This window comes from Phyllobates terribilis, unplaced genomic scaffold, assembly GCF_046119375.1.
Source record: "Phyllobates terribilis strain yellow unplaced genomic scaffold, ASM4611937v1 Scaffold_1__5_contigs__length_1240528914, whole genome shotgun sequence".
NCBI lineage: Eukaryota > Metazoa > Chordata > Amphibia > Anura > Dendrobatidae > Phyllobates > Phyllobates terribilis.
This window is the reverse complement of record NW_027362761.1, coordinates 302,243,773-302,257,442: the sequence shown is the minus strand read 5'-3', so window position 1 is coordinate 302,257,442 and position 13,670 is coordinate 302,243,773.

The following is a 13,670-nucleotide window of genomic DNA, read 5'->3' as shown; positions in this document are numbered from 1 at the left end:
GAACTGTTCGTCGAACACCTTAGAACACTGTCGAACAACGTCGAACACCGTTAAAACCAATGGCAGGCAAATAAAAACACATAGAAAACACCTTCAAAGGTGTCCAAAAGCTGACAAACTGCTCAGAAGACACTCTCTTTAAAAAAGCCGGCCGGCAATTCAGTACCCGACAATTTAGAAGGGAAAGAATAGAGCATCACATATAGATTAGATAGATAGAAACATGTCAGTCACATATATAAGAAGTACAGTGACAGTGTTGGTTACTGTACTTGTCATTTAGTGTTAAAGGATTTATTAAAAAAAATAATAGTGTTTTCATGCACCGTCTCTTTATAAAAGCCGGCCGGCAATTCCGTATCCGTAGCCGACAATTTAGAACAGAAAGAATAGATTATCACTAGTGTTGAGCGATACCTTCCGATATCGGGAAATATCGGATCGGATTGGATCGGACCGATACACAAAAAATATCGGATATCGCTGATTCCGATACCGGAAACCAATGCAAGTCAGTGGGACACAAATATCGGAATGAAAATAAACCCTTTCCTTGTAGGTTAATTCTACATGAAGGAAAACAACTAAGAATAATGTAGAATGTATTACATGAAAACCCGGCAATTCATCAGCGGCATACACCTGTACCCGACAATTTAGAACAAAAAGAATAGAGCATCACACATAGATTAGATAGATAGAAACATGTCAGTAACATATATAAGAAGTACAAAACAGCTCGAATTTGAGATTGGCGAACAGTTCTAGTTGAACACCGCTCATCTCTAGTCATGAAGGGGTTAAGAAAAGCCGCCAACTTGCACTTTACAGTCCTGCTCTTCCTTATTGCCACCCACGACTACATAATATGGAATATCTCCTGAAAAAAATTAATCAAGCAAAACAGTTTTTTTGTATAGAGCACTTGTGTTAAATACAAAAGAACAAATGATAAACAATAATTTAAAACAACCTGTAACAGTCTGGGGTCATGGTATTAACAAGTACCATACGCCGCATACTCAACCAAGCAGAGCTTTATGAGTGAAGGCCAGGGAAGAAATCTTTGCTGAAGAAAAGACAGAAAAAGGAACAAATGGTCTTTGCAAAGAGTACCTTGATAAACCACAATCCTTCTGGGAAAATGTTCTGTGGACAGGTGAAACAAAAATAGAGCTTTTTGGCAATGAAAAGCAACAGTTTGTTTACAAAGGATGCAATGAAGCTTATAAAGAAAAAAACACCAAAATTTAAGCATGGTGGAGGATCCATGATACTGTGGGGTTGCTTTGCTGTGTCTGGTACTGGAAGCCTTGACCATATCACAGAGATCATGAAATCAGAGAATTATCAAGAGATTTAAGAGCGAAATGTCCTACCCAGTGTAAGAAAATTTGATTTTTTGTCGAAGATCATGGGTCCTCCAGCAAGACAATGACCAAAAGCACACATCCAAAAGTACACAGGAATGGTTGAAAAAGAAAAAATGGATGGTTTTAAAAAGGCCAGTAATGAGTCCTGATCTCAATCCCATTGAAAATTTTTGGGGTGAACTGAAATCTGCCATTGGGAAAAAGAATCCTGCAAACATTCAAGAGCTTAAACAAGCTTCAAGTGAAGAGTGGGAGAAAATTCCAGCTGAGAAGTGCAAGAAGTTTATAAATGTCTGCAAGAAACATTTGGAGGCTGTCAGCGATGCCAAAGGGTATGCAACCAAGTATTAATTAGGGGTGCCTTTATTGGTGCACATGCTGTTTATTCTGTTTTTTCTTTGAAATTGCAACATAGAAGTTGAAAAACAATGCTTTAATGTTGAATTACTTTGGACCACTAATTAAAAAATCCTGAGGATATTAACTTTGATACATTTCCATTTATTTCTGAAGATATTGTACAGTCTATGAAAAAAATGAAGGGGTGCCAATAATGGTGAGCAGCACTGTATATTAATGCACAAATTACACATATGTGGTTCTGCATAGTACTATAATTGTTCATGATATGTTTTTGTACGGTGTTCCATTATATTATATTAGCTATTGAACCCGTTCTACGCCCGGGTGACAAGCATTTTTATTGGTATATGGTCTCCCATGCTGATATGTGCTGCCCCCCTCCTTGTATTTGTGCTGCACCCATCCTGTCCCCACCATCCTATCCTGGTATGCATGGTACCCCTCATCCCTATTCTGGTATGCATGGTACCCCAAATCCTGGTATGCATGGAACCCCATCCCTCATCTTAGTATGCATGGTACCCCACATTCCTATCCTGGTATGTATGGTACCCCTCATCCTTATTCTGGTATGCATTGCACCCCTCACCCTCCAATCCTGGTATGCATGGTCCCTCACCCCTCAATCCTGGTATGCATGGTTCCCTCACCCCCCCAATCCTGGTATGCATGGTCCCCTCATCCCCCAATAATAGTATGTGTGGTACCCCTCATCCGGGTATGCATGGTTCCCTCACCCCGCAATCCTGGCATGCATGGTTCCCTCACCCCCCAATCCTGGTATGCATGGTCCCCTCACTCCCCAATCCTGGTATGCATGGTCCCCTCACCCCCAATCCTGGTATGCATGGTCCCCTCACCCCACAATCCTGGTATGCATGGTCCCCTCACCCCCAATCCTGGTATGCATGGTCCCCTCACCCCACAATCCTGGTATGTGTGGTACCCCTCATCTCCCCAATCCTGGTATGTGTGGCCCCCTCACCCCCCAATCCTGGTATGTGTGACCCTTCGCCCCCCAATCCTGGTATGTGTGGCCCCCTCATCCCTTTCACGCCGTACACACATACAAAAAAATAAACACTTATACTCACCTTTCTTCTCTGTGCTCCAGCGCTGCTGCGTCCTTTTCTGCCGGAGGCCGGGGGAGGAGGGTGTCTTCAGTAAAATGGCGCCGGATAGCGCATGCGCCGATCCGACGCCTCACTCCTGCCCCGGTCTCCGGCGAAGAGAAGCACCGTGGCAACGCTCCTCCAGGTCAGGTAAGTATGTAAGTATGGTGCCGGAGATCACGTTATGCGTTCAGTGTCTACGCATACCGTGATCTCCGATGCCATACACTCCTCTTACCTGTAACGGCTGGATTCGTGCTTCTGTCTGGAGCCAGATTGCACGTCGTGCATGCGCAGTCTATAAAGGCTTCAGACAGGGACACGCATCTCCCGTTATATTATAGATGGTGTATTTTGTTTGAGTTATATATGCGTTCTGATGAGTTTTAAAATGTTTCAGTTTCAAAACTAGTTCTCTTTGCCAATTGCAAGAGTTTTCAGCGTTGATATGTATATGCCAATGTGATTTTTCAACCTTCTCTTACTTGTCGAAAAATAGGCATCCTGAGGGTACTCTCACAACCGGCATAGATTCTCTCATGCGAGAGAATCGGAATGGTTATGCTTATGACACTCGGCTCAAACTCTGTCAATGTCTGAGCTGAGTGTCATCTGATTGTGATCTAATTCTCTTGCATAAGAGAATCGAAGCACAGGTGCAGTGGTGACAGAATTTATCCACCTTCTCCTGTCATAAAGGAAAATTAAAATCCATAAGACATGTCACCCTCTACTTGAACATATGGAAAGATGGAAAACTATGTATAGCTGGAGAAGATCTCCTTTTTAAAGTGGGATTAATTCAATCTAGGAACAGAGAAACCAATTAACAAAAGGGGAAATTATTTATAACTGGAGAAGAGCTGACACTTCAACTTCCTATGAAGTAGGCCTCACATTAAACATTTATTGAAGGGAAAGAGAAACTAATTATAACAATCTTTGAAGTAGAGACCTCCTGCTGTGGACAGGTAATTACCACAGAGGTCTATTGTGTGAAAAAGACATAGAGTCTAAAATTTGTATATTCAAGAAGCAGGGGGCTCCTTCGTTCCAAGGAGGTGAATTCTGTTCCAAGGATGAGCTTGCGTTCATGAAAGAATCTGTCTCAGACCCGCCAGTGCCAATGTTCAGATAGGAATAATGAGGTTTGCATCGATCAGAGATACATTTTCAGGGTTGTAGCAAAGGAGTGGACATGACACATTCACTCACATCACTGTGGGACCACTAGAACACCTCCAACTTAACTATGTAAAGGTAAAATCACAATAAAAAATATGACATCAATATCTAATGCCTGGGACCTTCAGAGATGAATACAGCCTGTAAGTGGGGGATCTCATAAAATTCTGAAGGGCTGAGAACATCCCACAAACAGCCCTCATGTGAGGTCATCAAGCTTTGTATTGGTAAGCTTTTGGATTTAAACCTTTGTTTCTGAGTTCTGTGGTTGATGTCTCTTTCCGCTGACCCACAACTGATACATCTTTTCCTTGGATGTTTTAGTTCTGTTACCTTTGTTTATGTCGGTTTTGGGTAACAGGTGTATTCTATGTATTCTGTTTGTCCTAACAACTTTCAGGTGCAGGATTAGATACCTTTACCTAGAGGTGTTTCCTGCTGGTGATAGACTTTGTTGGATTCATTTACTGTGCTGTAGTTAGTGTTGATTGCAGTTGCTTTGTGTGTGATTCCTTTATTCCTTAGGGAACTGCTACACTAGCTATCCCAAGAACGGCTAAGGACATTCAGGGTACGCCACCGTCGAGTGGGGGTACTATTGCGTTACCTTAGGGTGCAACCATCTGCGGGCAGGCAGGGACAGACAAGGGTCAGAGAAGGGCTTTTCTAGCCTGAACAGGGACCTGTCTGATTCTGGTATTTGTCTTCCTGGTTTGTATGTTACCCGTATGAATGTGCTTTGGCAGTCACAACAGACTCTGATGAGTCTCCTGTCGAAAAGTCCTTAAAGGGGTTGTCCGGCCTTAGCCTACAAGTTTGCAGTCACTCTATGTACACATTCCATCTAGACTTATGTACACATTCCATCTAGACTTATCCAGCCTCGCTGAATACAATTTCATTGAGGGAGATGACGCCCATCTAGTTGGCATGTGACCGCATGTATACAAATCCCATACATACGGTCGCGCACCCGACATCTGCATTGGAGAATCCCCACAGTGTACAGTGCACGCGATGTGAGGATTCACAAGTCTGCAGTCACATTTTAGCCTAGACAGGACAATCCCTTTAAATTGGATTTGTGGTATTGATTTTGCTTGTAATGTGGGTCTAGGAAGTTTATCAAAACAGTCTGGACATCGCTTAAGTTGTTATTTATCAGTTAGTACTATTATGGGAGTATAATGGGTTAATTCTTTTATAGTTTAACAGTTGCATACAAGGTCAGGGCAGCATAAGTTTCTAATGGCAGCAGTCCAAATTTCCCTCACTCCGCAAGCTAATGCAACAAATAAATATATGTGTGCATCATAATGCTGTATGATCATGACTGGCTTAGTTCCCTGCAATGATGCTGAATTTCTAGTATATCACATAATAGTAAATAAAGATTACAAAGCATCCTACACCACCTCTTCAGCTCGTTCTTTAACCCATTAGAAACCTGAGTGAATGACCAGATGGATGATTTCAGATTGATCCTAAATTAATTACACTAACACTATGAACCTATTTATTATAAATAAAATTATATATTTTTTTAAATAGTTTCAAAACAGGCTACAAAATAAATGTAGTAAAAGATTATTACTAGGGATGAGCAAGCACTAAAATGCTTAGATGCTCGTTACTTGAACCGAGCAATTCCTAATGCATGGATGCTCGTTTCGATTAACGAGTGTAATGGGAGTCAATGGGAAATCAGAGCATTTTTCTGGCTGCCCTTACAAGGAGGTCTGGGGGGCACTGAAAATGTTGAAAATGGATGGAAAAAGTGCTGAATGGAAGAACAGCATGGGCAAGACCACTGAAACCATCTCTGACTCCCTGATCACTGCTGCGAACAAAGGTGTCACAATTTTACTCCACTTTAAGGACTGACAATAAAACATTCAAAATTGACAAGAAAAAAAATGATAAGAAACATTCTTTCCTGTATAATGACTTGTATATTAGGCAAAATTTAAAAAGGATTTTAAAAAAATATTAATTTAAGTAATTTCGATGGAAAAGGAACTCATATACACCCTATATTAGACATAAAGGAGGACCGCATACACATTCTGTTCAAATTGTCATGTAGTGGTACTCCTACACTCATAAAAGCTCTGAAAACAGTCCAAAGAGTGCCAAAGAATACAAGCAGGGTCATTCATACACCCTTGAAGGCAGCAACTGAAGTGCCTCATTCAAATATTGTGAACAAAGTGTAGCTGTGGTACTCCTACACTCATAAAAGCTCAGCACACAGTGCAAAGCCTGCCAAAAATTACAAGCAGGGTCATCCATATACCCATGAAGACACCAACTTTAGTGCCTCATTCAAACATTGTGAACAAAGTTGAGTTGTGGTAGTCCTACACTCATAAAAATTCTGCACAAAGTGCAGAGCCTGCCAAAAATTGCAAGCAGGGTCATCCATACACCCTTGAAGGCACCAACTGGGAGCCTCATTCAAATGTTGTGAACAAAGTGTAGTTTTAGTACTCCTACATTCATAAAAGCTCTGCATGCAGAGCTTGCCAAAAATTACAAGCAGAGTTATCCATACACCCTTGAAAGCAAAAACTGGGCTACCTCATTCAAATATTGAACATTAAAAACACTTTTATGCGCTGCTGTCATCTGGTGATGTGGAAAAGTGGATGCTAATTCAGGCTTTGTTCATTTTTATCAGAGTGAACCTGTAAGCATTCTCGGTTGACAGGCAAAAGCGCCTGTCTGTTATGACCCCCCACTAAAAAGCTGCTCAGACAAGATGCTAGTGGCTGGATGTAACATTCCTGGCGGCGTGCTTGCATGGTGCACCACCTCCCATCATGCAAGACCGCAATCTTACCTGTCAGTCCAGGCTGCACATTTTGTTTCAGTATCTGCTGTGTCCATGTCTCTTGTCTGACTGCTTAGGGCGTCGGTGCGGCTTCTGCCTGTTTCTTATAGTTACTGTGTGCACAGTCTTAATGCGTCCCCAGCCTATTGCTGTGAGTCACTGGATACTTAAACCCCCTCCACCCAGTAGGAGGTGCCTGAGCAACACTTTCACTCAGTTTGTCTTTTGCAACTGAGTTGCCAGGTCCTGTCCTGTATCTAGTCTGTTCTGCCACCCTGGGGGCTGAGTACCCAGGGCCGCTACCTGTATCTCTGACTTCTAGTCTGTTTCCGCCACCCTGGGGGCTGAGTTCCTAGGCTCGTTCCTGTATCTTGTTCCCGGTTAAGTTCCTGTCTGAACAGTGTCCTAGCCCGTTACCTGTTTGTCTCTATGTTCGAACCTTCCCTTTTCCTGCAGCGTCTGAACCTGCACCTAACTCCAACTCGTTGTCTCTGTACTTCTGTTTGTGAGTTTTGTGTCCACTCACTACTTCATTGTAAGTACCTTGTGTGTATCTGGTTCTGCTCGTTCTGTTTCCCTGCCTCTGTATTTACCCCTTGTGTTCTAGCTAGCTTCCTGTATTTTCCCGTCTGTTCCATGTGAACAGAGCCCTGTCCTGTCTGCCTTCACCTTCCGCTCTGCTTGTTCACCACTTCGGCGGTTCCACTCTGCTCCGCTTGTTTACCGCACCTGCGGTTCCACTCTGTTCTGCTTGTTCACCGCTCCGGCGGTTCCGCTCTGCTCCGCTTGTTTACCGCACCTGCGGTTCTGTTCTGCTCTGCTTGTTCACCGCTCCAGGGGTTCTGCTCTGCTCCGCTTGTTTACCGCACCTGCAGTTCCACTCTGCTCCGCTTGTTCACCGCTCCGGTGGTTCCGCTCTGCTCCGCTTGATTACCGCACCTGCGGTTCTGTCCTGCTCTGCTTGATCACAGCTCCGGCGGTTTCGCTCTGCTCTGCTTGTTTACTGCACCTGCGGTTCCGCTCTGCTCCGCTTGTTTACTGCACCTGCGGTTCCGTTCAGCTCCACTTGTTCACCGCTCCGGCGGTTCCGCTCTGCTCCGCTTGTTTACTGCACCTGTGGATCCTGCTCCGCTCTGCTTGATCACTGCACCTGCGGTTTTGCTCCGCTCTGCTTGTTCACTGCACCTTTGGTTTTGCTCCGCTCTGCTTGTTCACCGCACCTGCGGTTTTGCTCAGCTCTGCTTGTTCACCGCACCTGCGGTTTTGCTCGGCTCTGCTTGTTCACCGCACCTGCGGTTTTGCTCAGTTAGGCTTGTTCACCACACCTGCAGTTTTGCTCGGCTCCGCTTGCTCACCGCACCTGCGGTTTTGTTCCGCTCTGCATGTTCACCGCTCCTAAGTACCCTATATTTATTATGCAACTTTGCTTTACATTTATATATAATGATGGTAGGGTATGAGATATATTTTTTGTCTTTTGTAGGTTTTGCTTCTTTTTGCTAGTGTGAACATGCTCCTATTTCTTGCATGTCTACCATCTTAGACCTCAGTTCACATTGCTTGGTTTTTTGTCTTGTTTGCATTCTGTGCAATTTAAGGGTGTGGCATCCCCTTTGTTGAGCTGATTAGTATATATGTAGCTTACCACGGGCCTAGGTGGTCTGGAGTTGGGACCCGGTCCTATTTGTCTACCCTTTTATATGCATTAAATCAACTTTGATATACAGTAAGGTTTTAATATAGACAGTATAGGTACCGTCCCAATTTAGGGTCACCTTGCCGCTGGTGGGACGGCTTGTATACTTTTTTTGATCAAAAATAGTTCACTAAGTACCCTATATTTATTATGCAACTTTGCTTTACATTTATATATAATGATGGTAGGGTATGAGATATATTTTTTGTCTTTTGTAGGTTTTGCTTCTTTTTGCTAGTGTGAACATGCTCCTATTTCTTGCATGTCTACCATCTTAGACCTCAGTTCACATTGCTTGGTTTTTTGTCTTGTTTGCATTCTGTGCAATTTAAGGGTGTGGCATCCCCTTTGTTGAGCTAATTAGTATATATGTAGCTTACCACGGGCCTAGGTGGTCTGGAGTTGGGACCCGGTCCTATTTGTCTACCCTTTTATATGCATTACTTCAACTTTGATATACAGTAAGGTTTTTAATATAGACAGTATAGGTACCGTCCCAATTTAGGGTCACCTTGCCGCTGGTGGGATGGCTTGTATACTTTTTTTGATCAAAAATAGTTCACTAAGTACCCTATATTTATTATGCAACTTTGCTTTACATTTATATATAATGATGGTAGGGTATGAGATATATTTTTTGTCTTTTGTAGGATTTTTTTTTTTATGTTCACCGCTCCTGCGGTTTTGCTCTGCTAGTCCACCGCACCTGCGGCTCTGTTCCTGAATCCCAGTCTGTACTGGTCCCTATCGAGCCTGCGTTCATACCTGCCAGTATCTGCCTGTCTGCATTCCAGCCGTGCCTGTCAGCACCCGCCTGTCTGCATACCAGCCGTGCCTGCCAGTACCCACCTGCCTTCATACCAGCCGTGCCTGCCAGTACCCACCTGTCTGCATACCAGCTAACCTGCCTGTTCCTGCATTCCCCGGTGTGGGTCAACAGCTGTGACCGGGGTCTGACCTGGAGTAGCACCTGGTCCCTCTGCTTGGTTCCTCCCTGGTTCACTGAGCCGCCGTGCGAACTTGGTCGGACCGGGTTCATACTTAGTTACGCCTCTCCAGGCACTCCTCGGTTCATGGTCCAGTGGGATCACTAATCACGCTCACACCAGTCAGTCCGTGCGCGAGTCTTTGATGACCCTATTCCTGAGGCTTCTGCTAAAGCTTCCCTTCTCAGTATCCTGGAGCAGCCCCGATGGGTAATGTGTGTAGGTAGCCTACCAGTTCTCCAACCTAAAGAGACTGCTGCCCACATAGAATCCACACAGGATGACAATGCTCCACAGAATACTTCTCTTCCCAACCTCAAGAGGCAGTTCAGACGTGCAAGGCGAAGAGGTAAACCCTCATGCCAGGTTCTGTCCTCCCAAAGACCTCCTGTTCCCCAGCCTGTAGAGGCAGCTTTCCGAACAGAATCCATGAAGGATGACTATGTTCGTCAGGCAAAGCAGAGGCCAGAACTCAGTCACAAAATTGGATTGCGGTCCCGCTGCGGTTGTTTCGGACCTCCTGACGGTCTTTGTCCAGCGAAGCTTGGAGAATCCCAAGACATTAGGCCTGTAGGAAAGGCTGCCCTTGGTGTTAGTGTTTCCTCTCCACAGATGACCATGACTGTCTCCGTGGCAAGAGAAGGCCTCGGATTAACTGGAAGTTTTGGGCTTAAAACCTTGAAGAGTCGGTGTCTGAATCCCGTCTGACAACTCCAGAAGCCAGTTTGGGCATTGTCAGCGAGGGACGAGCCCTACTTAGAAACAGTCAAAATATGACTGTACAAATTAAGCTCCAGATTGGAGCATTACACATGAAGAAGTTCACATTCCAGGTGCTGTCTGGTTTACCCACAGGTCGTCCAGAGCCGAGAGATTTAGTGCCCGCTCAGGTCTGGAGATCCTGCATGGTCTTTCCTGGGGGACTGCTGAGGTGCAAGGGGTGTCCAGACCCATATCTGTTATGATCTGCTACAAGCACTAAGGAAAGACAGGAGATCTGTCCGTACAATAGAACTAAGCTAGATCCCTACGATGTAACGGGGAACCTGATCCTTCGATCAGACCCGCTAAAGTCCTCAGCTAGTCTGAACGAAGACCTATAGATGTGAGGGAGGGATCCCTACAAGAACTAGGGACTGGGAGAAAGATGGACACCTCCTAGCAGAAATTGTAGCAGTAAAAAGACAAACAAACAACATAGAACATAGAGGTCAAAAGACCTAGCTAAACTGACTGAGAAAGGTAACAAAGCACCTGGCAAGTTTAAGAGTAGAAATTACAATGAAGTCCAGCAAGGCCAGAAGGGCGGAGCAGGATTAAATAGGCAAAAACGGTCATGTGACCAGCATAATGGAAAAAACCTAACAGGAGAGTTCTAACAGTACCCCCTCTTCTATGAGGATCCTCCGGATCCCCTAGGCCCAGGCTTATCAGGAAACCTCTTGTGAAACGCTCTGACAAGTCTGGAAGCAGAAACATCATCTGCCCTCACCCATGAGTTATCCTCAGGACCGAAACCCTTCCAAGCGACGAGATACTGCAAACTCCCTCTATACCGTCTAGAATTAAGGATGCGGGAAATTTCATATTCCCCGTCCTCCACCACCGGAGGAACAGTGGCAGTCGCGTCTCTATCTGATACATAAGCTTTTTTCAATAGAGAAACATGAAACACCGGATTAATCTTCCAGGAGGTAGGAACCTCCAACCTAACAGCAAATTGGTTAACTACTTGAAGCACCTTAAAGGGCCCTACAAACTTGGGACCCAATTTTTTAGAAGGAATCCTCAACCGCAGATTCTTAGAGGACAACCAAACCATGTCACCAACCGTAAACAAAACCTCTTGACGTTTCCTGTCAAAGTACCTCTTAGATTTTTTGTTAGCCTCCTGAAGATTACCACGCACATCCGTCCAAACTCTTTCCAAATCACCGGAAAAACTCTCCTCCTCAGGCAAAGCCGATACCAATTTGGAGAATGACCCAAAAGACGGATGTCTCCCAGAACAACAAAAAAAAGGCGAACACCCAGCAGAAGAGGATGTATTGTTGTTAAGAGCAAATTCAGCAAGCGGCAGAAACTCAGACCACCCCTCTTGATTGTCTGCCACAAAACAATGCAAGAACTGCTCAACATCCTGATTCTTCCTTTCTGTCTGGCCATTAGACTCAGGATGATATCCAGATGAAAATGACAAATGAACTCCCAACCTGTCACAAAAGGCACGCCAAAAACGAGCCACGAACTGAGGTCCCCTATCAGAAACAATGTCAGTAGGAACACCATGGAGTCTGACAATCTCCTTGACAAAGGCCTTAGCGAGTGTCTTAGTGCAGGGCAGTTTGATGAAGGGAACCAAGTGACACATCTTGCTAAAACGGTCCACGACCACCCAGATGACCGTGAAACCCTCAGAGGGGGGAAGGTCAGTAATAAAGTCCATAGCCAGATGTGTCCAATGTGCCCTCCAGGCCACCAAAAACTGCGACCCACAAGTCTCTTGGTCTCAGAAATTCCAGGATGACCTGCCAACCGAAACTCATGACACTCAACAAACAAATCTCTCCTAAAGGTCCTAGGCACAATCAACCTCCCATGGGGAGTGTTAGATGGGGCATTCTCCTGTGCTTTAAAAATCTCATCTTCCAAAATGGAGTCCAATGCAGCAATCACAACACCTTCTTGTAAAATGCTCTCCTCCTCCTCAGCACTGACCATGGGAGAAAAGCTGCGAGACAAAGCATCAGCTTTAACATTCTTGGTACCCGGGATGTAAGTAACGGAAAAATTAAACCGCGAAAAAAAAAGTGCCCACCTAGCCTGACGGGCATTCAAGCGCTTGGCAGCATCAAGATAGATCAGATTATGATCAGTTAAAACCTGAATGGGAAAATCAGCACCTTCCAAGAGATGACGCCAGTGTTCAAATACGAGTTTAATAGCCAGCAATTCCCGATTACCAATATCGTAATTAAGTTCAGTCTCAGAAAAAAATTTTGAAAAAAAGGCACAGGGATGTACTCCATCCTTGTTTTCCTGAGACAACACCGCACTGACCCCCACAGAAGAAGCATCAACCTCAACCAAAAACGGCTTAGTCACATCAGGCTGCATAAGGATGGGGGCAGAGCTGAACCTCTCCTTTAGAAACACAAAAGCTTCAATGGCCTCAGTAGTCCACTGAACCATATTAGAACCTTTCCTGGTGAGATAGGTCAGTGGTTTAACAATAATAGAAACATTTTTAATGAATTTTCTGCAATAATTGGCGAGACCCAAAAACCTCTGTATCGATTTCAAACCAATAGGCCTAGGCCATTCCTGCACAGCTTGAACTTTCACCGGGTCCATCTCAAAGCCCTCGCTGGAGATAATGTAGCCCAAAAAACTAATTCTCTGTACTGCGAACTCACATTTCTCCAGCTTAGCAAAAAGCGAATTGTCAATCAATAACTGCAATACCTCACGTACGCTCCGCCAATGAGACTCCAGGTCTGGTGAATAAATCAAAATGTCATCCAAATACACAACCACATTTTTGCCGATCAAAGGTCTAAGGATGTCATTAATAAGATTCTGAAAAAATGCTAGTGCATAGGTAAGACCAAAAGGCATAACCAAATTCTCAAAAAGACCCACAGGAGTGTTAAAAGCAGTCTTCCATTCATCACCCTCCTTCATGCACAACAAATTGTATGCCCCCCGGAGATCAATGGCAGTGGGTAGGGATTGCGGACAGTAATTTTATTAATCTCGCGAAAGTCCAAACAAGGACGTAAACCGCCGTCATTTTTTTTAACAAAAAAAAAATCCAACAGCCACAGGTGACTTAGAGGGTCTGATATTAGAGATGAGCGTTGTTCTACTCGAACTGTTCGCCAATCTCAAATTCGAGCTGTTTTGGGCGGTGTTCGAGCCGGTCGGCGAACACGAACAATTTGAGAAAAATTCGGCTGTTCGAGGTTATGTTCGATAACTGTTCGTGCACCAAAATCATAACTGGATTTTTTCTCAGTAATGATGAAAATTAATGTTAATACGCAGTTTGAGTGTACAGCGGGGTGGGGGGAGGGGCAGGGGATGGATCTCTGCAGGAACAATGAAGATCTCCATTTTTTT